Raw genomic sequence first — 26,055 nt, 5'->3', positions numbered from 1 at the left:
TTTACTGCAATGGAACTTTAAACCTTTTACAACACTTAGACTTCACCTGTCACTACACTCTTCTTAGGTAGGAGGAAATTTTACCCATGGACCAGTTAGTTTTCTTCACTTCTTTCTCAAAAGGTAATGTTAACTCCAGGTTTGGAGTTGCTTACTATACAGAAAAATAATACCTAAACTATGGTAGGGTGGTCAAGAACTCCTAGAGGAGGTACTGTGTAGAGCTTCAACAGGTGAGTAAGAATTAGTTAAAGCTATAATGTTAAGAACCTTGTACTTGAACCTGTGGCTGACAAGTTTTAAAAGGTTTTAAGGAGGGACACAGTCATATTTCACTTAAAATAAGACAGTCAATTGTGAAGAAAAGGCCAAGCCTGCATTGGGGAGATCAGTTAGAATATCTGGCACAGATAAGAATGCTATCTGGCACCTGATCTAGAACAGTGGCCTCAGGAAGAGAGGAGAAGGGATGAACTGGAGAAGCAATGAAGTGTTTAAAGCAGGTAGAACTCAGGGACTCTTTAGACATAAGAGATCATGGAGAAAAAGGAAGCAAAGAGACGACTCCCAAAATGATACTCTGTGAGACTGGGTGAAGCGTGGTGTCACCAGCTAAATAAAGTGAACACAGAAGGAAATTTCATAAATCAAGTTTTGATTACAACTTCCTCAAATATAGAAATTCTACAAACAGCGGCTTCCCTGGTGGCGCAGTGGTTAAGAATCCGCCTGCCAATGCAGGGGACACGGGTTCGATCCCTGGTCCGCGAAGATCCCACATGCCACGGAGCAACTAAGCCCGTGCGCCACGACTACTGAGCCTGCGCTCTAGAGCCCATGCTCCGCAACAAGAGAAGCCACCGCAATGAGAAGCCCGCGCACCGCAATGAAGAGGAGCTCCCGCTCTCCACAACCAGAGAAAGCCCGCGCACAGCAACGAAGACCCAATGCAGCCAAAAATAAATAAATTTTAAAAAATAAATAAATTCTACAAACAAGTATAACACTTTTACTTCCCCAATTTTAAATTATTACAAGTAATGTTAAACCAAAATAAGCCAAATCTTGCAAAGAAACTACTGACTTAAGATATGCAGTAGCTAGGACCCCTATTTTATTAGGAGAGAATTTTTTTCCCCAAGATTTAATTTTTTTTTTTAGGTAAAATATACTTTAATATATCTGAAAATACAGTTAACAATAATTTCTACCATAACTTTAAAAAAAGATTTCCTTGACTCCTTTTTGTTCTAATCTTCATTCTGCTTGATTAATTTGTAATTGCAAACTATTTACTTTGCACTCTAATATGTTTACTGCATCCACTTTTTTAAAATTAATGTTATTGGAGTATCGTTGCTTTACAATGTTGTGCTAGTTTCTACTGTACAGCAAAGTGAATCAGCTATACGTATACATATGTCCCCTCTTTTTTGGATTTCCTTCCCATTTAGGTCACCACAGAGCACTGAATAGAGTTCCCTGAGCTATACAGTAGGTTCTCATTAGTTACCTATTTTATACATAGTATAAACAGTGTATATATGCCAATCCCAATCTCCCAATTCATCCCACACCCCTCTCCTGATATTTTTTAAATGTGGGAGAAATCCTCCAAAAGCATTACCTACAATGCATTTTATAACTGCACAAAAGCATGTGCATTTCCAAAGATAGCTTAAAGAAAAAGCACAGGCTTACAAAAGACAAGTAAGGAATAGGATCCCACAGTCACAAAGCCTTTATCAGTTAGATCTAGGTCCAAAACTTACAGATCATCTATCTAGAACCTCTAGCTAGTCATCATGTACTCTGTGAATACAACAGAATGCCACATAACAAATGCTCAATAATCACAGGTATAATCCTGAAATAAAACCAAAAAAATAAATCAAATAATGTGAGGGGCAGGGAGGGCAAATCCCCTTAGGGAAGCTGAAGGTACTGGTATTACAGAATATTCTTCACCTGGTACATGGGATTTAGCCACCCATGCATGCAGGTACTACATTGTAACATGTATGTACGTAGGTTACATCTGATTGACTGTGGTAACATCTGAATATGGTAGCATAATTTGTTGGAATCAATAAGCTTCTTTTTAAAACTTTTATATATGCTTTATTTAGGAATTTTTAATGCAAAATATTACATTATCTTTGCCCAACTATATCTGGATTGTTCAGATGACTTTTAAAAAATTTATTTATATATATGTTTGCATGTGTATATATATTTCAGATTATTTTCCATTATAGGTTATTACAAGATATTGAATACAGTTCCCTGTATTATATAGTAAATCCTTGTTGCTTATCTATTTTATGTATAGTAGTTTGTATCTGTTAATCCCATACTCCTAATTTATCCCTCCCCACTCCCTTTCCCCTTTGGTAGCCATAAGTTTGTTTTCTGTCTGTGAGTCTGTTTCTGTTTAGTATATAGATTCATTTGTATTATTTTTTTAGATTCCACATATAAGTGATATAATATTTGTCTTTCTCTGCCCGACTTACTTCATTTAGTATGATATTCTCTTGGTCCATCCGTAGGACCATTAAGCTTTTAAAGCCTACCATTTCATATCTGTTATGTTTATATCAATTCTCTCTGGCCTATTGTAGAATAATTACTTCACGCTTAACAATTCTAATCTATATTTGCAGAGAAATAATAACAATTGAAATTTTGAAAAATATAACAGATACATTTGATTTTTTAAAAAAATCAACATTTTTACATTATGTAATCATAAAAGTTACTATTTACTAAGTGCTTACTGTCAATGCAGTACACTTCATTAACTGTCTATCTGTCTTGTTCAATAGTCATTGAGAATCTAAAATATTTCAGGTTCTGTACAAGGAGCTTCACACACAGGAGCTTGTAGACTAGTCTAACAGGTGCCAGACAATGCTAGGTACCTTTGATAATACTAATAATCCTCACAATACCCCTGGAGGACGGAGATACTGTACTCATTTCACACTTGAAGAAACTGAACGATTAAATTACTTGCCAAAATTTAGTAAGTGATGAAGCCAGGATGCAATCCTAAACCTGTCTAATTGTAAAGCCCATGAACTTCCCATGGACTTTATCTGTCTTTTCCTCTCTTAAATGGGGATAATAATTAATGCTGAGTGGGTCACAGGTTCCTGCAAGCAACAGATCGACTTACTCTTGCTACATTTCTAATGGAAAAGAAACACAAGCCAGAGACGCCCTCCAACACTTAGGTCTACAAGCAATCACATACATAAATTAGGGAGTGCTAATTATTTCTTACCTCTTGGTATAACCCTCTGACAGGAGGAAAAGGATAATCAGCATCTCCCCAGTAACAGGGCTGATGTCTGTTTCAGGCATGTGTGATTGAAGTCAGCATCCAATAAACACCTCTCTCTACTCCTTAAAGGGGGTAACATGTAATGATTGGCAATCTTGGCAGTTTGCAGTTATCATATAATTTGAACACTGTGCTAATTATCAATGGTTTTAAAATATTTATGTGGAGATTTTCCTGCTCATAAGGGGAGAACTGACATTGTTACCTTTTTAGAAACCAAGAAAATGTGTGTGGTAGACAGCAGGCATAAGGCAAAGACCACTGCTTCAATTTAATATAATCCAAATGCAATTTGGAGAATGTGGTAAATATATTCATACTAAGGCAGAGAAAAGTAGAAATGCTTGAATAGGAGTAGGAAATCCTTCTTCTACAAAGGGTCAGTAAGACCCAGAAGGAAAAAAAATTGTAGCCATTATAAATAAAAAGTAGTTCAATTAAGGTTGGATTTGTTTAGAAGCACAGAATTATAAGGAAACAATTACAGTAATTATTTAGTCTAAAACCCTCAATTTTCAAGATGGGAAAACTAAAAGGCTTCTATGAGCTCACAGAGCTAGTCAGTAGCAAAACTGGTCCTAGAAACCACATTTCTTATGTCCAATGCTTTGTTTTTAAGTTTCCCAACTTGCCTGATTATATCACCTGGGACATTTTCTAGTTCTACAGATTCCCAGGCCCATCACCGGGAGATTGTGACTCAGTAAATGGGTCATTACATTAATTAGGGCATGAACCTCCTAAAATGGTCTTCCTGCCTTCCACAGAGCTAGTTTTTTCCACAACATCCACTGATGCCCTTCTACTTAAATTCCCCCACTGATTACAAGTTAAAGCCCAAACTTATTATGAAATATGGCACCCTTCAAAATCCCACCCCAATCTACTTTACCACACACATCTCTAGACACTTCCCCTAGATTCAGATGTCCTAAGTACACCAACCTTTCTCCTCGAAACAGAGAGGCTTTTTTCACTCCTCTATTCCTTTGTAAAGAGCTGTTCCCTCTGTCACGTTCACCATACTTTCTTCTCATTCTTCAACTCCCAACTCAAATGTCACCTCTCCTTTGGAAGACTTATGTCCTCTCAGGTAGTTAGTCACTATCTCCTAGGTATGCCCATAACACTGTTCATCCCACAATAACTTCACTTATACTGTATCCCAATTTCACGTGTTTGCCTGTTTCACTTGTTCTGGACACAGACCATTTTTATTTACCTCTATGCCTAGTGCCTAAACCAGATCTACTTGCTAAACAAATGAACTGGGTAAATGAATAAGATGGTTGAGATATGGGGAAAAAAAAAAAAAGAAAGCGAGGGAGGCATGGAGAAAGGTAGTAATGAACTGAATACGTATGTAGAAAAGAAACTGGTAAGAAAGCAGAGCAGGCTCCAAACTACTTCCTTGAAACCCTGCAGGCATCAGAGCTGTGGATTTTAAACCAAATTGTTCCTTGCAACATGGGCCTTCTGTAACTTGTTTATATTTTTCTTGTAAGTACGCTTTTAGAGATAAAGGTTTATTTCCCATTGAATTCTAAAGGCTTTTTATTGGGATGAGGAGAAAGGCTTGGGTTTTTCAATTATACTTTGAATTATGTTGGTTGAATGCTGATTAGTGTAAATAATTTGACTTAAGATCTGACATTCAAATGCAAGATAATCAAGTTCCTGAAGGCATATCTTATAAAACTTTCTCCAGTGCCTCCTCCACTTCATGTGCTACATACATAAAAGGCAACTCTCCAAACTTGCTGATTAGTTTGGAAAAATGTTCTTTCCCCATCTGATTCCCAAGGAGATCAAGGTCAGTTCCACGAGAGAATGAGTAAAGCAAAATACCTACTTCTTTATAGTTCTTGCAGTAATATGAAACTTACAGAGTACATATATTCTCCATACCTGTTCCCCATCTATCTATTCATTCATTTTTTCTTTCATTCACATATTTATTCATCAAACATGAACAGACACAGAAGTCATGACTAAGCCATTAGTTTTGGCAATCTGTTGTGAGTACAGTTCCAGTATGGTGAGCTGGCTGTAAAAGTCAAGTTGAAGTAGATTAGGCAATAAACGGGAGGTGAAATGTAGGTGACTCAAGAAGTATGTTGCTAAGGGAAGAGGAAAAACGGGTGGGAGGAGAGATAAGAGGCTTTAGGAAAGAGGAAAGATTATAAGGGTTTACTTTTTAGATGGGAGAACAAAACTACTTTTAGAGGAAGAGGGAGAGATTTAATTCTGAAAAGGGAAAAGGAAAGGAGGTTACCTAACAGAAAGAAGTCTGGGTCCAGAGAAAGTAGAAGTTGACAGCTCTAGAGTATAAAGTTAGACTCTGGGACAGAATAAAAGACAGGAAAAGTGGTAAAGATGAATATACATAAGTTTGGAAACAGAGGAAAAAGAAGCTGAGAAAGTAAAGCTTTTCTTTGCAACCCTTCTTTCTCTCTTTTCTTCCGGCCCAGACAAGAGTTCAAAGGGACAATAGTCCCAGGGCCCCAGGTGCCTAAACACAAATTCCTCTCCTCTACAGGCTAAAAAAAGAGAGGGTCACATGCAAATCAGTTCCCATGAATCAACCAGACATGTGCATTTCAACTTAGCTCATGCCTTATACATCAAAACATTTGTTAAATGAATGAATATGGGGAAAAAACTTCTAGGCAGAGGTAAAATAGTACATGCAAAAGCAGAGGGAAGAGTGTGGTCTGGGAAAATAGGCAGCAGCTTATTCATATGAAATACTGAAGAGCTAACAACAATGCAAGGAACTGTAAGAATAGCTGTAAAAATAAGTATTGCATCAATACTTAGCTAATACGAACTACAGAAATGATGCCTGAAAGTATAGTCTTAATGCCTAGCTAAAACAAATGTAAATCAGCACAACCTTTCTGGAAAGGAATTTGGAAACATATTTATAGGCTGCCTTATTACAAAAAGAATTAAAGCCCCCACAAAAATACAAAACACATTTAAGTAAAAAGTAGATTACTAAATGAAGTAATATAGAAAATAAGTGATCACTGTACTTCAAACTTTTGCATATGTTTGAGATTTTTCATAATAAAAGTTGAAAAAGAAAACTAGCTTTTGACCTTCATGCATCTGACTTGACCACTGGCTCTCCTCCTTCACTGCTGTCCCCTACAATCACCGGAGTAATTCCCTGACTGCTTTAACAACTAGCTCACTATCTACTCTCCAGCATTACTCCCAAAAAATTCTTGGTGATGTCAATATTCACACAGATGATCCTGCCCATATCTTGGCCTCTAAGTCTTTGACCTCCTTTGTTCCAAAAATCTTACCCTCCATCTGATCTTAGCCATCTGCTCCCAGGTCACAACCTAGGCCTTGTTATTACCAATAACTGTACTCTTCTGTAATCCATTTCAAGTCTGCCATATGCCCCTTTCACCAGCACCATCTCAACAGCCCCATCTCTCCAGTTCCCTAACTCCAACAATTCTTTAACCCTACCTGGACCTACAAACTATTGGTCTTATCAACTTTTCACTGTCCCTCAATCTTCCTTATATCCTCACACCCTTCCTGATGTCCTAATGTCCCTCCTTACCCAAATTAAATAACACAGTCCACCATTATAAGGAGTTAGTTGTATACACCCTCAACTTCACTCTCCTCTCTCCCTACATACTACAGATCTGGCAAAATCTCAGCCTTTTCTAAATCCAACTCTCTAGTTATTCCATGACTATATAAATGAAGTTGCTGACTGGTCTCACTTTAGATTCCTGAGCACTAACTCAAGTGGACCCTACGTCCTGCCTGACAAGTCCACATTTCCCTAGTCCATTTGCTTTCCCACTTGCTTAGATGACTATTTCACACTTTGCTCTTTCAGTTTCCCAGACTTGCAACACGTTACAAATACTTTTTATCCAGTTTGTTGTTGTACCAACTTTGTTATACCTTTTTGTCAATCTTTTCCTTTATGACTACTGAGTATGCTATCATGCTAAGAAAGGCCTGTCTCACATCAGAAAATTGCCCAAATTTTCTTCTAGTACCTGTATATTTTTCCAAATTTATATATTTGATCTATCTGGATTTTTATTTTAGAGCGGAAAGACAAATATGAGTCTAAATTATTTTCTCCACTCTTGCACTAGTGATGTCTGTCACTTTTTCTGAGACCATTTATGAAATAATTTGCTTTTCCTAATTGATCTAAAATGCATCTCTTTTCTGATACACTAAGTTTACTCACAGCCTATATTTCTGTTCTGAGGGTCTTCCTGTGTACTCCTATCTCAGGGTTCTAATTACCATAGTGTTTAAATATGCAAATCCCTCTCTACTCACTATCCTATTTTTTCATAATTTTTGAGGCTATTCTCAGATGTGTATTTTTGCATCCTTCAGTAGATCCCTCCTCTTATCTCCTTTATTTCTAGGTACTTTATGGTTATAGTAAAAATGACATACTAACTTTATATATTTTTGGTATACAAGAAACATATTCATTTTGGTAAATTTATATTGCAATGAATACGTCTGGTTCATTTGCCTGCTTGGTCCATGGTTGTTTGTCTCATGACAAAAACATCAGCCAAATTCCAATAGGAGAGCATACTACAATATACCTAACCAGTACCCCTCTAAACTGTCAAAGTCATGAGAAACAAGTAAAGTTTGAGTAACAGTCACAGCCAAGAGGAGCCTAAGGAGCCATGACAATTAAATGTACTATGGTATGGGATCCTGGAACACAAAAAGGACATTAGGTAAAAACTAAGGAAAAGTAAATAAAGCATGGACTTTAGTTAATAATAATGTACCAATATTGGTTCACTAATTGTAACAAATGTACTGTACTAATTTATCAATAATGAGTAGAAGGGTATATGGGAAACTCTGTACTATCTGCTCAATTTTTCTGTAAATTTTAAACTGTCCAAAAAGAAAAGTGTATCCATTTTTTAAAGAAGGCAAATACCACAGAAGTAGAAGGTTTAAGGTAAAACATGTGCCTTTAACTTTGGCAACAGTCATCCAAAACAAAATACCCCACTTGACCCATTTGTAAGAACTTATCTTAAGAAAATAATCCAAAGGAGGAAAATAGAATGCAAAGATTCATACCACAGTGTCATCAACAGTAGAAAAAAAATACAAATAAGGTAATTTATCTAACAGAGAAAGGAACAAGAAAATAAAGTTATACTAACTTAGAATAATATGCGTCTATTTACAAATGATAATTTCAAGGCCACAGTAGATAGCTAACATTTATGATACAATGTGTTTCTAAAAAATACAAAATTCTAGAATAGGATACAAATATTCAAAATTGTCAGCACATGTCAAGGATTAGAAGAAAACCTCTTGAGGGAAATGTATAATAAATGTTTATTATACATTCACTAAATAATAATATTCATAACAGTTTTATTTATAATAGCAAAAAACTTGAAACAACCTAAACATCTGAGAACAGGAGTATGTTAATAAATCATAGCCTACTACTAGATAAAAACATCACAGCCATTAAAATATATTGGTATTACACTACATCATCTTTTTTTTTTTTTTTTTTTTTTTTTTTTTTTTTTTTTTTTTTTTTTTGCGGTACGTGGGCCTCTCACCACTGCGGGCTCTCCCGCTGTGGAGCACAGGCTCCGGACGCGCAGGCCCAGTGGCCATGGCCCACGGGCGCAGCCGCTCCGCGGCATGTGGGATCCTCCCGGACCGGGGCACGAACCCACGTCCCCCGCACCGACAGGTGGACCTTCAACCACTGCACCACCAGGGAAGCCCTACACTACATCATCTTTTAACCCTATAGCCAATATCAATCACCCAGAGCCTCTCCCTCGTCAATTTCTTAGTCTATTTTAAATAATATTAAGTAACAAGTCTGTTTTACCAAAAACATTTAACTGAAATTACCAACCTCATCTCAAATGCAACCATGCTACATCCAGTGCTAAAACAGGAAAAGTATACTCCACACACACCATACTGCAGAGGCCTAAAGAGACTGAATCCAAACTGATGCCACACCAGAGCAGGGCCCAGATGGGAGAGCTTCTACCGGTTACTGGTAAACCCCAATCTCCACCAAAACACAAACAGAACAAGAGAGTAAAGGAAAGAAAAACTAGTGGCCAATGGATAGAAAAGCATTCATCCATTTTCTTACTCTGGCAAGCCAATTAACTCTTTTTTAAAAATATCAATACATTTCAAGTAAAGCATGCAATCACTGCAGCAAAAATAACACTCTTAAATAGAACATCCCAATCATTCAAGAAAGTGAATATGAAGTAATAAATATGCAATGAGGACTTTAAAGGCAAACTCCAAGTTCTGACAGGGACAAAAATTACCAGGGAAGAATAAATAGATATTCTAACATGGAATGAGTCACACTTTAAAAAAAAGTGTATCCAGAAAACATCTATCACTGAACAGCAACACCTAACCAAAGTAAGGTCTCACTTTCCCCAAATACTTCAAATCACAAATTTACAAATTCTCTTCACCCATCTGAATTCTTTAATTTTGAGGGGTCATGGACTTTTTTTTTTTTTTTTTTAAAGAAATTCGGCAAACCCAGTTTCTCTCGGAAAACAACACAAATGCACAAAATGTGGCATACAATTTCAAAGGTTTCAGGCTTCCAAAGCCAATCTGTGGACTTTCAGAGATTCATGTAGTCCATAGTTAAGACCCTTAATTAAATGTACACTAATACCCATTTAAAAAAATTATTAGAGTGGGATAGAGTGGAAAAGAATCTGTCCAATTATGTAGTCCATTCATTCTCAAACTATTCTAACCATGGCCCACCTAAGTGGAACAAGAGATCCAACCTAGCCACTTGCTCCTATTTTCCAGTAGAAAAATAACTCCATGATGAAGAAATTATAGCAATGAAACAGTTACACAAGAGCAAAATGGTCAACAAAAATAAATCTAACATAAGTCTTTAATTACAGTTAATTCAAGAGTAGCAGAAACAGGAACCAAATCAAACTCAAGACAATCCAATGATGCAATGAAAATAGTATCCATCAGTGTGGGCGTGCATAGTAGGAATTTTTCAATTCAATTCAGTGCTGCCAAAGTTTTGTAGAGTTAACAGATTTCTTAGAAGAAAACTAAGAAACCTCAGGAAGCTCTAGAAATTGGCTAGTTTTAGTTTTATGAACACTAAATTTCAGTAATCCTTAATAACTCAGATTATATGTAGCCTATAGGAATACATAAAAATCAAAGACTATGTAAACGGAACAACAACAGCCCCCAAGAATTGAGGAAATGACTTGCATTTTACTTTCATTCATCAGAAAAAAGCCTTCTGACCTAGCATATGTTTTGAACTTATCTGGGAAGCAGCAATAGAATCCAATAATTTTCAATCACTGTGATTCTGTGATTCTGCTCACCAATAGTATAAAATCTAATCTCCTACTAAATTGGATCCCTCATACCTTGCTGGTGAGAATGTAAAATGATTTAGCTGCTTTCAAAAACAATTTGGCAGTTCCTCAAAATGTTAAACATAGGTTACCATAAAACTCAGCAATTCCACCCCTAGGTATGAACTCAGGAGAAATAAAAACATAAACCTATGTCCATACAAAAACTTGTACACGAATGCTCACAGCAGCATTATTTATAATAGCCAAAAGTGGAAACAACCCAAATGTCCATCAACTGATGAATGGATAAACAAATGTGGTATACCCACACAATGGAACCTTTGGCCATAAAAAGGAACTAATTACTGACACGTGCTACAACATGGATGCACTTTAAAAACACTACGGTAAGTGAAAGACGCTAGTCACAAAAGACCACGTATTCTATGTTCTCATTTATATGAGGTGTCCAGAATAGGCAAATTCATAGAGACAGAAAGTAGATCAGTGGTTCCCTAGAGCTTGGGGTATTGGAGGGAAATGGAGAGAGGCTGCTAATAGGTATAGGGGGTTCTTTTCGATGATGAAAATGTTCTAAAATTTGTGATGATGCTTGTGCAATTCTGTGACTCTAATAAAAACCATAGAGCTGTAAACTTAAAAAGGGTGAATTTTATGGTTTATGAATTATATCTCAATAAATCTGATTTAAAAAAAAAATCTAATCTTCACATGGCATACAAGGTATTTTAGGGTTTATCTTCTGCCTACTTTTCCACTCTTGGAATACCTTCCCCTTCCACCTCTGCCCCATCTTATTCCTATTCCCTCACTCTCTGAATCTGTGTAACTACCTACCTTCTCAGTGACACTTCTACTTACAAAAGCTTTCTTTGCCACATTCCCATTTTATCTTGTATATATCTCCATTAAACTACATACCAACTAGTAATGTAACCTTTGTTTTCATTCCTGCCCACCTCTATTAGACTGTGAGTTCCTGTGAATGTCTCTTCACCTTCATACCTAGTGCTCAGCAGTCAGCCACATGGTAGGTACTAAAATATCCTTTAATAAACACAAATGCTTTGACTCAGAGATTAGCATCCTTTCAACTGCACTGAGGACAAGCAAGTTGACAGTCTGGAACTTGAACTTTGAAAGCAGATCAACCAATTGAGCTCTAATCCCAGGGTAGTTACTTCTTAGTTTAGTAGACTTCCACATGACATAGCTTCAATTTCCTAACCTATAAATGTGGATAATGCCAGACTTTTTTAAGGCTCAGCTATCATGTCTGTAAAGCAACTGGCACACACAAGGCGATCATAAATGATGGCTATTACTACTATTATTTCAACATGATTTTCAACTATAATACAGTCAGTCCCCTACATATGAACCTTCAAGTTGCAAACTTTCAGATATGAACATGTGTTCACATGTCCAATCACGTTAGTTCACATGCTGGGTGTACACTGTCACGTGCGTGCATCCTCTACAAGTGGTTGTGCTTTTGTGTACTCTACTGTACAGTACTGTATAGAGTTCACTAGTACAGTATCTTCATTTCAAGCCCAGCATGTCCGGAAGAAAGCGTAAAAGCAGCACTGACGTAGCTGGTACTGCTAAGAAGCACCAAGCGATACCGATGGAAACAGAAGTGAAAATAATTGAGAGAGTGGAGCGACAAGAGGAAGAAGAAGTGACTGAAGAACCGAAGAGATTCATGACACAGGAAGTGGCAAGGGGATTTTCTTTATTTGAGGAGGCACTGTTAGTTTTTGATGCACAGGACCTGAACGTAGAATCATACATGAAGGTTGCAGCAGCAGTTCAGAATGCGATCCAGTGCTACCATGTCATCTATGACGAGAAAAAAAGAGCTATACTACCCAAACATCACTGGATCGTTTTTTTCAAGAGGGTAGACAGAACTGAATCTAGCAAGGGACCAGAACCTGTGCCATCAACGTCAGGCATGGGTGAAATTGCAACTTGCCCTCCTTCTCCTATTGCTGATGATCCTTCAACTCTACCATCTCCCACCTCCTCTCCCTCCTCCAGTCAGTAACTCTCCTTGCCTGTTCACTTGATGCCAGCCCCTGTATGCCAGCTGTTGTATTGTACTACCGTATTTGTCAAGGTACTGTACTGTAATATTAAACATGTTTCTTTATTTTGTTTGGTTTTTATGTATTATTTGTGTGAAAAGTATTATAAACCTATTACAGTACAGTACTATATAGCCAATTGTGTTAGTCTGGTACCTAGGCTAATTTTGTTGGACTTAGGAACATACTGGACTTACGAACACGCTCTCAGAACGGAGTTCATTCGTATGTGGATCTACTGTAGCTGGCTTGATTTCACTGAACTGGTATAACAAACCACAGTTGTACCAATTACTAATAAAAAGGACATGTTTTTCTTACAAATATTGATTATATTTGAGTAAAAGGTGACCACTATTTCTACCGAGAGGCTTAGGGCCCCAAATACACAAAGCATGTTGAGACTCAAAAGCTTCAAAAAGAGAATTGTTCTATACAAACTTAGTTCTTAGTTCTAGTTCTTCAACTTAGCATCTTCAGTTTAAGATGTCTGAATATAAATTGTAAGTTTGGACTTTTATAAGTGTTAAGTTTAGCCCACAAAGAATCAACCAATAAACGGGGCAAAAAAAGAACTGCAATGGTAAACTAATACTGAAGTAGCTAGCGCTCCAATTATATCAAAGATTTAAATTAAACCAATTTTAGAAGAATTAGTCAACAACACTGAACAAGACAATTCACCCACATGAAGGGGGAAAAAACATCTAAGAACAGCTTGTGACTCAGCCTGCATTGCTGTAAGGGGAGGGCTGGGGGTGCTGGCTATTTGGTCTATTCTCTTCTGTCTCATATCAGGACTAAATATTAAAGCAAAACTATTTACTTGACTGAGAAGTACAGAGGGAAAAAATTCAGGTAGATTCTTCACCTTCAAGTAAAATATCACCTCTCTGAAATAAAGATAACTTTCTAAGTTTTGAAGCCATGCAAGAAAATACAAAGGAAATAGTAAAAATTCATTTATATAAGTATTTTAAACTTCTGTTGAAAACAAAATTAAAAGATATACAATTGGAAAAAAATCACAACAAATATGACAGCCATTATTTTTAATATACAGAGAACTACTAAAATAATGAAAATAAATAGACAATTTTCCAAAGAGGAAATAAAACTGGCTAATAAATGTTAACATCACTAATAATCAAGAAAATACAAATGAAGTTCTCTTGTTTCTCCTTATAAACTTATTAAAAAAAACACAACAACAGACACTAGACAGTAGTCAGGGCTAGCAAACGTGAGAAGAGATGAGTACTACAGACATACTCATGGGGGTGCAAACTGCTAGAGCTCTTCAGAAGGCAGTGTGAAAATATACAGCAAGAATCCTAACAACGTTCTTATCCTGTAAATCAATAATTTCACTTCTGGAAATCCGTCATAAGCAAATAATAATAAATGTGGGAAAGACTTTATTTACAATGATATTCACTGCAGTTATTATTAGTTACTACACAAAAAAATTGGAAATAATATGAGCATCCAATAATGGGAGGACACACTGAGCCAAGTATTATGGTGCCACTTAAATTCATAATGATATGTAAATTATATCTCAATAACCTACTTTTTAATAAACAATTTCAGCTAGACCATATAATAACCTGGAAACTGGTTATACTCTTATAAGTTATGATATACTATAAATGTGTATTTATCATTATTAAAAATAACAGCGGCTAACGATCACTGAATACTTACCAACTACCAAGCCTGACACTCAGGTCTTTACTTGTTGTCACTGTCATCTCATTATCATTGATATCCTCATTATCAGGGCCATCCTAGAAGTCTGAGGCCCAGGACCACTCACCCACTGTGAGGCTAGCCCAAGATAAATCACACTTTAAAGGAGGTCTCAGTGTAAACATTTTCATAGGCCCCTTGAGAATATTAAAAAAAATAGTTTGAAGTTAAATTTTAATTATTTCAGAAAAGAAAGGTACAGTACCCCTGACTCACCTCCCTCCCTGCAACCACAGCCCAGAGCAGCCCCAGCTGACCTAACCAAAAGACAGGTCTGATTATTATTGTTACATTTATTGAAAAGTCATTATGAGATGGTCACACTAAACATACATTATCTCTTCATCCTCATAACAACTCTAGGGATAAATATTATTAGGAAATCTCCACTTTTTAAAGAAAAGAAAACTGAGGCTTAGTGAGACTGTTACACTCACAAAGCTAATGAAAGGCTAAGTTGGAACTAAAACCCCAGACAGCACAAGCCATGTTCCTAACTACACTGTTGTATTGTAAAACATGTACAAAAATATATATGCAAAAACAAAGAGAAAAGAGAGGGTGGATGGGAGACACCAAAATATGGTTGTCATTGGTTGTTGGACTTGGAATAACTTTTTTCTCCTACTTTTTCTCCCTCTATTTTACAAAGTTTCTTCAATCAGCATGCATTATTTTCATAATGAAAAAAAGTTTCAGTTACATTATGAGACATAAAGAGGAAAGGAATTTGAAAAAGTATCAAATTAAATGACAAATAAATTACATTGTTAATATATAAAGTGCTCACTTGTTATTCTTCTAGATCAGCGGTCAGTATACCTCAAGATTAGGCTAGTGGAACAAGAGAATGTCCCTTAGTCGCTTATCAAAGCTAGAAGAACAGAAACGTAATGAACCCTGGAGAAAAAAGGAGTTGAGATCTTATCCAGTGTGCTGACAGCCAGGGAAAGGTGTGCAGGAACCCAAGTCTCCACGGACAAAAGCTGCATGGTTCCTTCTCTTCCCAAGCCCAAGGCTTCTACTTCCGGCAAAGGCTGCCAGTGGGACTACCCCACCAAGTCACCAAACTTCCCTGGGCATTTCAAGATCTTACCAAGTTTACACCAGGACCCTCCAACTTCCCCTGTCTCCTCACACTGAAAAAAGGGGGAAGTCAGAAGAGAAACTGAACACTGTTTCATAGCAGAAGAAATCTAGAAGGAAGATTTAACTATTCTGAACACTAGACCAGGTATGCTGGGTGAAAGAACTTATTTCATCAGGCTTTCCCAGAGGCAAGGTTGATAATCCTCAAAATCACTCTAAATAACTTGCGGTTCCCCGAATGGGGAATTTCCACATCTGTTTTCACTTGGTTTTAGTCTCTGGGCCCTCCCTCTCTCCCTCCTTCCCCATGGGCCTTCAAGCGCAGTTCCAAGGTTACTTCCTCAGTGTAAGTTTCTCTATTTTACATATTGGGAAGGTTGATTTCCTTCTTGATATCACCAACATCATCATGAGCACCTTTAATTCAAATCAACAAATCTTTACAGAGTCATCAGAGGTATAGCACCTGTATAAGATGTGTAAGCACAGGGAATACACAAGAGGAATAAGACCAAAACTGAGTATTGCATGTAAGTGCTATAGGTATAAAGAAAAGAGAGAAGATGGGCACCTAACTTTGCCTTAAGACTAGAAAGTTGTTAGATGAGTAATCCCAGAGGAAATGAATCCTAAACTGAGTAATGAAGAACTAAACAATAGGTATCACGCAGTAGGCTAGGAAAACAGATTTTTAGGAATTGGGAACAGAAATGGTCAAGGACACAGAAGAAAAAACTGTCTGAAAATTTAAAACATAATGTCAGAGGACTTCGTAAATGGAGCTAATAATAGCACCTACATCACAGGGGTGTCTAAAAATTAAATGAGTTAATAAATATAATGAATTAGAATAGTGCTACACATGGGGATTACTACATAAATGTTAGCTATTATCATTATCATTGATAAGAATCAATTTACAAAACTAAGAAACAAACTTGGAAAAAATTTACACCTATAAGCAACAGTTAATATTCTTAATATATAAAGAATTCTTAGAAATAACCAAGAGATGAACATGCCAATGAAGTGAGAAAAAGACAAATATTTCTCAAAGAAAAAAAAATTTAAGTATAATATTATTAATATTATTAATATTCAGAGAAAGAAAAATTAAAACAAGGGTTTTTATCAAATTATTAGATTAAAGAAAAAAAAGCCAGTGTTTCTGAGGATGTGGGGAATAGGACTGATTACATCTGGTAAGAGAACACTTTGGTACTGACAAGTTTTTCTAGAAGACAACTTGGCAATACATTTACATGGGCCTTAGGAAGTGTCCATATCTTTTGATCCAATACCACTGCAACTACTAGAAATTTATTCTAAGGAAATAATCATAGACGTAAACACAGATATGGTTACAAGGATGTTAACTGTGGCACAATTTAAAATAACAACAACAAAAAAACTATAAACTACCTTAATGTTAGAGAACCAATATGAGACAATGATATGAGCACAGTATATAGAGTCAGACTAAGTTCATAACCTATGGCTGCCACTTATTGGCTATGGGATCTTGGGAAAATTACTAAACCGGTCCTTGCTCAATTTTCTCAGCTGTAAAATAAATAATAAAAGAACAGCTCTTATAGAGAGTCTAAAGACTAAATGAGCAAAAATATGTAAAGTGTCTCAAAAGTATTGATAACCAGGATACAGTAAATGCACAATATATACTAGACGTTATTAACATACCGTAGTAGCAAGCCAATAAAAATTATATTGTAGATAAATATATAATAAAGTAGAACCATGGTTTTTGATAAATGCTAGTAAGCTAAAAAGCAGATTATATAAGCAGAGTATATAATTCCATTTTTCCCAAAGAAAAATTTCTAGAAGGAGATCTACTAAAATATTAACACTGAACATTTCTCCAGGTAATATGAATTAGGGACTATTATTTTCTTCTTTCAACTTCCCTGTAGCTTTCCAGTTTTACACAAGGAACATGATATTACTCATCACAATAAAAATGGTACAAACAAAAAGTCTATAGAATTTTAAAACAAACACAACATAGCACTTTTAGAAAAAACCAAATTAAGGTATCTATTCTAAACTATTTGATAGATCTCTGCTCTAGGCTCATGTTGTGCCTGAGGTTTTTTGTTTTTTGTTTTCTGGCTTAAGTTACTAGGAAATAGAAATATTAAGAGATCTGCTGGGTCCAAACCAAACAGTAAATGATAAACATTTCTGTTAAATACAATGACCTGAAATACTATTAAATTTACTCATAAAATGTGTACAATAATCCTTCCCCAATCTTGAATTCCTTAATAATTTTGAATGAGGCCAATCTACTTCTCTCGATTTACCCTCACCCACCTACCCACACATTCCCTAGCCTCATTTCCTACCTTACTTTTCTCCATGGCACTTAACAAATTCTAACTCCTAGACATTTTGTCTCTGCTCCCCCCCCCACTTTTTTTTTTTTTTTTTTGCGGTACGCGGGCCTCTCACTGTTGTGGCCTCTCCCGTTGCGGAGCACAGGCTCCAGACGCACAGGCTCAGCGGCTATGGCTCACGGGCCCAGCTGCTCCGTGGCATGTGGGATCTTCCCAGACTGGGGCACGAACCTATGTCCCCTGCATCGGCAGGCGGACTCTCAACCACTGCGCCACCAGGGAAGCCCTGCTCCCCCTTCTTGAATACAAGTAGCACAAGGGCCAAGGTTTTTGTGTATTTTTTTCACTGTTTATATTCTCAGTGGTTGGGCCAGTTCCTGGCATGTAGACACTCATTATTTGCTAAAAGAATTAATTCAATACCAAGAATTACAAGTGATTTCTATTGGGTTTAACTTTTTAAAGAGGAAAGACAGTGTTTGAGAAAAAAGAAAAGAAAGTTAAAGCAGGTGGCAGAAAAGGTGGGAAGGGGGCTTTTTTTTCATTGAAGCCCCTGGAAAGACAAAGATGGGGTAAAGTCAACTTAATGAGGAAAGCAATAGCAAAGATGGATTTAAGAGAGAGCTGCTGCATGTACTTTTTCAAAATGGGATTACCACCAGGTTATGAAGACTATAAAACCCAGGTATTGGAAAGTAGTGTTCAGAAAGTTTTGGGTTATCTGTCTCTAACCTAAATGGCTCTTTCCATCTCCATCATCCAAGTGACTTAGCTTTCTAGGACCCAGTGGAACCCCGGATCCTGGAGGTAGGAGCTAGTATGCTGGAAGAAGGCGGCAAAAACTCCAATCAGAATCATGGAATGAAGACCAGACACCAGAAGAAAGGAGAGGTGGTGAGGGAAAGCCTTCCAATACAGTTTATCTAAGCATTTCACTGGAACTTTAGCAGAGAGAAAGCCTAAAATGTTTCTCGTGAGGTGAATAGAGTAAGGGAAATTAAATCTCAAGTCTTAACCATGGCTTCTCCTCTACAATTCCGGTTTTTAGGGCTTACCACAAAGTCAGAGAATGAATGCTACACAAGTGTTCCCAGCCTGCATCATTCTCAGCAAACTTCATTAATCCTGAAGTTCTCACTTATATTCACCAAAAAGTATCTCATACTTACTAAAATTAAAGTCACCTAATGTTACATAAATTGAGAAACTATTAACTTGACCTACTTAATTCTTATATTTAAGCAGTCATTCTTTTTTTTTTTAACATCTTTATTGGGGTATAATTGCTTTACAATGGTGTGTTAGTTTCTGCTTTATAAAAAGCAGTCATTCTTAAGTGTGAAGGAGGAGGGGTGAGGGGGTGAAGAAAGTGTCCAAATACATATTTTAAGCAAAAATAAAACGATAAAGCAACAGTTATCAGTGTCCTCCTGTCGGAGCAAACCCTGCTGGGTCCTTATCTGTGTGGGCTCTGCAGTTTCACACTGCCACCGTCCTTGATCATTCTTTCCCATTATCAACCTCACACTAGCCAAGCACTCCTCACACTGAAAAGTAGAAGTTATTTAAGCATATGGATTCAAAGACTTTGAAGTAATAATCCAAAGCTGTTGTTTCTTTTGCAGATATACAACATTTTCTTTCAGGCTATGTTTCCCCATCTCCCCACCGCCCCAAATTAAGGGGACTAAAAGGGCAGATTCTTTGTTGGGAGATGGGATTGTAGCTAAATTCTACTCTATTTTCCAGCCTTCTTTTAGAAATGGTAAGATTAAAAATTAAGGGCTAGGGCTTCCCTGGTGGCGCAATGGTTGAGAGTCTGCCTGCCGATGCAGGGGACACGGGTTCGTGCCCCGGTCCGGGAAGATCCCACATGCCGCGGAGCGGCTGGGCCCGTGAGCCATGGCCGCTGAGCCTGCGCGTCCGGAGCCTGTGCTCCGCAACGGGAGAGGCCACAACAGTGAGAGGCCCGCGTACCACCAAAAAAAAAAAAAAATTAAGTGCTAATCATCATCAAAAAATCTACAAACAATAAATGCTGGAGAGGGTGTGGAGAAAAGGGAACCCTCTTGCACTGTTGGTGGGAATGTAAATTGATACAGCCACTATGGAGAACAGTATGGAGATTCCTTAAAAGACTAAAAATAGAACTACCATACGACCCAGCAATCCCACTACTGGGCATATACCCTGAGAAAACCATAATTCAAAAAGAGTCATGTACCACAATGTTCACTGCAGCTCTATTTACAATAGCCAGGACATGGAAGCAACCTAAGTGTCCATCCACAGATGAATGGATAAAGATGTGGCACATATATATAATGGAATATTACTCAGCCATAAAAAGAAATGAAATTGAGCTATTTGTAATGAGGTGGATGGACCTAAAGTCTGTCATACAGAGTGAAGTAAGTCAGAAAGAGAAAAAAATACCCTATGCTAACACAAATATATGGAATCTAAAAAAAAAAAAACAAAAAAATGGTTCTGAAGAACCTAGGGGCAGAACAGGAATAAAGACGCAGACATAGAGAATGGACCTGAGGACACGGGGAAGGGTAAGCTAAGACAAAGTGAGAGAGTGGCATAGACATATATACACTATATACACTACCAAATGTAAAGTAGATAGCTAGTGGGAAGCAGCCACATAGCACAGGGAGATCAGCTCAGTGCTTTGTGACCACCTAGGGGGTTAGGATAGGGAGGGTGGGAGGGAGACGCAAGAGGGAGGAGATATGGGGATATATGTATATGTATAGCTGATTCACTTTGTTATAAAGCAGAATCTAACACACCATTGTAAAGCAATTATACTCCAATAAAGATGTTAAAAAAAAAATTAAGGCCTAAAAGGCTAATTACTTTTCCAGTTACTAGGTTAAAAAAATTTTTTTAATAAATAAAAAATAAAAAGGAGACTCAGTTTAGTTTTGAAATTTCTCATCGACATAAGTTGGAATAATAACAGGTAACATTTATTAAGCACTTATACTGAGCAGAAGTCACTGTGCTAAGCACTTTACAACAGCACTATGAGTTGGTAATGTTACTTCCCCCATTTTACAGATAAGGAAACAGAAGCTTAGAAAATTAAAATAAGTTGCTCAAGGTTGTTATTTAGTGTTGGAGCTGGGAGCAGGAGGCTTAACTTGAAAGCCTGTACTCTTATCTACCACAGTTAAGATAAAAATAAATAAAATTTTCATTGAAACACATAACATGAATATGTATTAGTGAAGAAAAGGATCTAGAAAACATGAAACTGTTGCTTAAGTAAAACAAGTTAAATGTCTGCCATCTGGTATTAGATCCCTAAATGTCTACCATAATCACTGCTAAACAGCTTCACAAATAAATAAATCATTCAGTGTCCTGATATAGCTGTGAAATTAATTTTTAAGTGAATCTCTCAAAATAATACATTTGCAAATGAAATATACTGCCCTCTTAGAGTTGTAAAAATACATTATCTCTTGATGTATTCATTGCCCTACTTCTATTTCTGCTCAGTTTCCTCCCCCCTCCCCCACTTCCTCTCTGCCTTCAGATCCTTTAAGGCCCGTTCAGTTCCTCCTTCTCAGCAATACCTATATGCACACTCTTACTCAATAGGACTCTAACATTAGTCGCTGTGCTCTGTAGTTAAAGGATGACAAAAAGTCAGGAATGAACTCAAGTAAAAGATACAGCATTTCTGATGCATCTTCATCTTTAGAACTATTCTTTTACAGAACTAATCCTAAACATGATTTTTCTACTTCATACTTGGAATCCACCTTTAACAATTAACACACAAAAAAATCTGCCTTTTTTAAGCTTTTCTTCATAAATAGTTATTCCATACATTTTTCCATAAATAAGGTATTGAAAAGATCAGAATATAAAAAAGAAAAACAAGAAAATGCACTGTTGTATGGTAATAAAATACCCCATTTTGAGAAATGTAATTAGTTTATTTTGAATCATTCCTGGAACTTGTTAATATAAATGCTTTACAAGTAAATATAGTATATAAAAATGCTAGTCACTTATCGGTGGAATAATACGTACTTTCATTCATCTACTCAACATTTATTGAATGCCCAAATAACCTTTTGTTTTTGTTTTAATTTCTGAACCACGATGAGTGTACCAGATAAGGGAACAGGTGCTGAAGTTAGAAGGATCCTGGTTTGCAACCTGGCTCCTGTACTTACTAGCTCAGTGACCTAGAGCAGCTCAGTTAACCTAGAGTAGTCAGTTAACCTTCAGGTTAACATTTCATTTATCTATTTGATGGGAGGGAAAGAACTCATAGGGTCTTTGTGAGCTTCAAATGATTATATAGTACAGCACAGGGCCTGGCAGGCAGTAAGTGCTCAATAAATGACAAGAATGGTAAATACATTTTAATACTGAGGAAAGTAGCTGAAAAGAGAGATGGCCAATAACGGTCTTTTTGTCTTACTAGAAAGAAATTTGTGAAACTGTATTAAAGATACAATAAAATAAAAATCTTAGGGTTATGTAAGAAAATTTCCACTTTAAAAAAGAGATATGATAAGTATATAGAGTGAAAAAACTAAAAAATAAGGAAGAAAGAAAGAAATGGGTAAAGAAGATCTTGAAAGCTGCTGAGTTTGGGTGACGGATGTATAGAGGTTCCTTTTACTATTCTGATTCTGTGAAAATACAAAAATTTTTAAAACCATAATTCCAATCCCAGCACATGCCTAACACATTTCCTCATATTCAGGAGAGATCAGGATTTTATCCTTGAGATGTGCTGAACTAACAATAGTACCTCCCTGCTCAATAATTCAGTACAGGTCAAGTTTTCTCAGACAATTCTACCTTTCGTTATAAAGGTAAACAAAAGGAACAATTACATGCATTAAAGTATAAAATGCAACCTTTTCTGAGGCTCATTAATACTACACTAAAACAGCAGCCACGCACATTTTTTCCATGTCCTCTAAAAAAAACACAAAATTCTGTTTGTCCTTAAACGAAGCTTTTAAAAACAACTTGCACCTTACATGCTTTTGAAATAATAAAGGATATATGTCAATCATATCTCAGTAAGCTGGGGGAAATAAAGAAATTACAAGAAAATCGTAGGCACAGCCAAAGAAACTTAGCACATCAGAACTGCTACTATCTTTAAATTTTGAGGGACGTCATTATTAATTTATGTAAAGGTTCTACTTTATGTTTCTAGATTGCGTTTAGGTTTTACCACTGATTAACAACATAGCAAACAAGCACAGGGAGAGAGGCAATTAATTTTCTTAAGAGGCTTAAGAGGCTTAACCTACAGAGTCTAGGCTACCTAAATTAAGCTGACTGGGACAACATAAAATTTCAAGGCACACCTTGCCTATTTCTGGTTAAGCAAGTAAACACTAGTAAAAACAAACTAGAGCATTTAGTAAAGCAAACATTTTTGTGTTAACCTTAATTCCTATCACAAAGCGGTTGGCTCCATCAAAAATATTCCTAATTCCTAAACAATACAAGTTTCAAATGAAGCATACTTGCCCTCAGCAATCATTCGACGATAAAGCACAGGATTAATAAATCCCAATACAGCATCTTTCTACAAAATGCAAAGCCATCTGCAGTTTCAGCCTCGGTTTACCCATTCACTATGCATATGCAGGCGTCTTTTAAAAAAAAATATAAAAGCAATAAACTTTACTCTGGTCCAAGAGATTACATCTCTCCGTGCTTCCTGTACACCCTGGGAAGTCAATAACACTAGTCAAATTGTAACATTTCCCAACTTTGGTTTAAGGTGAGCGGTGGACGCCGAGCATCCGCCCACTGGCCTCTCGTGACTCGGGCTACTTTGACGCACCAGGATGCGGCTCACCTGACATTCCGCACCAACCCTCACCAGGAAGGAAAACCAACTCCGTGAAAATAAAATGGGGCTCCGAGGAAGCATGCGGGTGCCCCTCAGGGCTGTCTCTCTTCTGCCCGCACCCCGAAAGCGAGGGGGCCACGCCGCCCTCGGCCCGCCGCGGCGTCCGCACCTGCCAGAAGAGGCCGCGGCCGGGGGCCGGAGCTCGGCCGTGGAGAAGAGGCAGCCCGGCCCCGGTCCCTCGTCGTCCGCCCTGGCCCCGCCGCGGGGGCAGGAACCCGGCGCCGGAGGTTTCCGCCCGGCGCCGCCAAGCCCGCCAGGGGCCTAGCTCGGGGGCCGCCCGGGCTCCCAAGGGCCCGTCCGCGCTCCCAAGGGCCCGTCCGCGTGGTGCGGGGCGCCCAGCCCGGCCCGCGAGCCTCCCCGCGGCTGACGCGGCGGCGTCCGCACCTGCCCCGCGCCCTGCGGCAGGCCCGGCAGCAGCTTCACCCACCTGGCGCGCCACCGCGCCTCCCGCACGTCACAGCGCGGCCCCGCGCCCCTCGGCACCAGCGGCGCGGGCGCGGGCGGACGCCGGGAGACCCTGCCCAGCAGACGCCGCCGCCGCGGCCGCTTCGTAGTCAGGCTGCCGCCAACGAACCTGTTGCGCAGCCTGTCACGGCCGCTCGGGCTCCGCGGCGCCGCCTCAGCCCCACAACAACATGGCGGCCGCGGCCTCCGCAGGAAGCCGGGGGGCGGGGTGGGAGGCGACGGTCCGGGCGGCTGACTGCCCGCCCGCTGCCGGGCACCGACTCCCCCACCCTCGGGAACCCGAAATTGGCCCGGGCGCGGCTCCTCACCCCCAAAGCCCCAGGGCAGCGGACCCCGCGGGCCTGGCCCTAGTGCTCCGCTCTCCCCTCGGGGAAGCCCCGAAGCCCGGACGCGGCAGTCCTTCCTGGAGGGGCGCCTACCTACCTGGCTCCTCCTCCGCGAGGTGACATGTTGAGGCTGGGTGGTGCTTTTCCCGCCACCGCAGACCCCACAGTTTTGGAAAAGGGCCAAACGGTGTATGGTGAGTGCCTGCTGCACCTCCCGTGGCGCTCTCCCTGGAGCCTTCTCACTCACTACAGTATCTTCGCCGACCTGGGAGCTCGATTCCCCTGGAATGGGGGGTGGGGCGGGAGGAGGTTGTTCCCACCCTTACTCATGGGTGTGTTACAGGCCTTTCCCTCAGGTAGCGCAGAAGGACTCACTGTACCCAACGGTCGTCCATGCAGCGTTCCTCACCCTCCTCCATCACAAACAAAAAAGGGCAAGAGAGGGGCCTTCCAACCCTCATCCACGCGCAGAGCAACTGCCCCGTATACTCTGGCCGAGCAGTAAGAAATTAGTCACCTCTCCGTGAACTCCACCACCTGAGGGTCTGCGGATGCTGGATGTTCTTCCCCTCCTGATAGCTGCCTGACAGGTGAAGCTCAAATTGTGTCTCTTTTTTCTCCCCTTTCAGCTCCTAGTTTCTTCGCAAAAGACTAGATAACACAAGTCACCGCCATTTATGGAGGTTTTTGCCCGTGACACAGCGCTCCTACAAGAGAAAGCCTTTTTGTTAGTTGGGGTTAGAGGAGTCGGTGTTTCCTCTAGGCATAACAGAGTGGGGGTCCGAGACCCAAGAGTTCTGTTGGCTTTCAGAGGCAGGGGCGGGGCTGGTCCCACGTGCAAAACTCATATCCCCATGACTTGTTGGAAAAGGAGAGATCTGTGCAGATCAGATGATCCCATGGCTTGCTTTCATTCTACCTGTTGGGGCATGTGAAGGTAGCAAGGCTGGCTTGAGAGGCATGACTCCAAAGCCCAGGCCTATCTGAACTAGTCAACCAAGTCATGTGAGGAACTTAACACACATCAGTGATGATAAACAGGCTTTTCCTGCTCTCACACTCAGTGTTTTTCCTAACTCTTGGGTTTGGACCTGACCAAGACCTGACAGGTCCTGAGCTTCAGTGACACAGAGAGACCTGAGTCCTTTGCCTTAGCCTAGGAAGTCCTTTATCTACTAGAGACCAGTCAGTCTATCCCTTATCTGCTGGGGGCTAATCAGTCTGCAAACAAACCACCCAAGCTAGAGGTAGCACTCTTGAGCACATGGTCTCATTCCCTTGACAGA

The 26,055-nt window shown here is 39.0% G+C and overlaps 1 protein-coding gene across 3 annotated transcripts in view; it reads right to left on the bottom strand.

Annotated features, from left to right (window-relative positions):
* ITSN2 (intersectin 2) overlaps positions 1 to 24,801 on the bottom strand; it is a 160,217-nt gene extending 135,416 nt beyond the window's left edge. The window contains exon 1 of one of the 3 annotated variants that reach the window (XM_029231744.1): positions 24,752 to 24,801. The gene's annotated coding sequence lies outside the window, so the exon portion shown is untranslated. Of the gene's footprint in view, positions 1 to 24,405; positions 24,624 to 24,751 lie in introns of those variants that run through there. The other 2 variants (XM_029231742.1, XM_029231743.1) reach the window with 2 other exon arrangements.
* Between the last annotated feature and the right edge of the window lie 1,254 nt (positions 24,802 to 26,055).

Source organism: Monodon monoceros, unplaced genomic scaffold, assembly GCF_005190385.1.
Source record: "Monodon monoceros isolate NGI ecotype Baffin Bay Population unplaced genomic scaffold, NGI_Narwhal_1 Super_Scaffold_19, whole genome shotgun sequence".
NCBI classification, from domain to species: Eukaryota; Metazoa; Chordata; class Mammalia; order Artiodactyla; family Monodontidae; genus Monodon; species Monodon monoceros.
This window is presented reverse-complemented; position numbering and strand designations above follow the sequence as displayed.